At 40.9% G+C, this 1,126-nt stretch overlaps 1 pseudogene across 1 annotated transcript; it reads left to right on the top strand.

Annotated features, from left to right (window-relative positions):
* The first annotated feature begins 208 nt into the window (after nucleotides 1–208).
* Nucleotides 209–745, top strand: LOC311619214 (ras-related protein Rap-1b-like; annotated as a pseudogene). Its single transcript has 2 exons — nucleotides 209–405; nucleotides 517–745. The product of its transcript is annotated as a ras-related protein Rap-1b-like (transcript).
* Nucleotides 746–1,126: the final 381 nt, after the last annotated feature.

Genomic DNA, 1,126 nt, shown 5'->3' with positions numbered 1-1,126 from the left:
TAACATCTAAAGCATGATCCATGAAAAAAAAAAGTTATACTTAATTAAAAATAAAAAGTTCAGAAACCTCACCCAGAGTCAGGCATGTAAACTAGAGCAGGGACAGGACCATGGCACTCAAAGCAATGACCCAGAGGGAGCTCAAAGTGTGGGGCAACGCTGGCTATAGGGCAGAGTGAGAGGTACTAGCTTTTGACAGGTTTGCACCATGCTGGAGTATAAGCTAGTCATTCTTGGCTGAGGAGGCATTGGAAAATCTGCAGTTTGTTCAAGGAATTTTTGTTGAAAAATATGGTCATATGATAGAAGATTCTTATAGAAAGCAAGTTGAAATAGAGCCCAACAGTATATGCTTGAAATTTTGGATACTACAGGAACAGAACAACTTACAGCAATGAGGGATTTGTACATGAAAAATGGACAAGGCTTTGCATTAGTTTATCCCATCACAATGCACATTTAATGATTTAAAGATATGAGCAAACATATTCTTTGAGTTAAAAACACTGATGATGTTCCAATGATTCTGGTTGGTAATAAAAGTGACTTGGAAGATGAAAAAGTTGTAGGAAAGGAACAAGGTCAAAATCTAGCAAGACAATGGAACAACTGTGCATTCTTAGAATCCTCTGCAGAATCAAAAATAAATGTTAATGAGATATTTTATGACCTAGTGTGGCAAATTAACAGGAAAACTCCAGTGCCTGGGAAGGCCAGCATAAAGTCATCATGTCAGCTGCTTTAATATACTAAATGCATTGTAGCTCTGAGTCAGGTCTAAAGAACTATTGCCCAATTCAACAGTGTGCCAGCTTTCCAACTTTGTTAAACCTACCAACATCTTAAATGGACTTTGTGGTGGCACCCTTTAGGAGGCAGATGAAAGCTACTACATCAGTTTGCACATTCTAATCACTTCCAGTATCATGAGATTCTTATTTATATAACTAGTGACTCGGTGCACAAAATTCATGCACTGGGGGAGGAGGGGTGCAGAAGGGAGTGTCCCTCAGCCTGGCCTGCACTCTCTCCAATCTGGGACCTCTCACAATTTGGGAATGCTGGCTCCTAACCACTCACCTGCCTGCCTGCCTGATCGCACCTAACCCTCTGCCTGCTGGCCTGA

The sequence above is a fragment of the Pipistrellus hanaki genome (assembly GCF_964339955.1).
Source record: "Pipistrellus hanaki genome assembly, chromosome: 1".
NCBI classification, from domain to species: domain Eukaryota; kingdom Metazoa; phylum Chordata; class Mammalia; order Chiroptera; family Vespertilionidae; genus Pipistrellus; species Pipistrellus hanaki.
The sequence above is the reverse complement of the archived record's forward strand: the minus strand, read 5'-3'. Positions and strand labels throughout refer to the sequence as shown.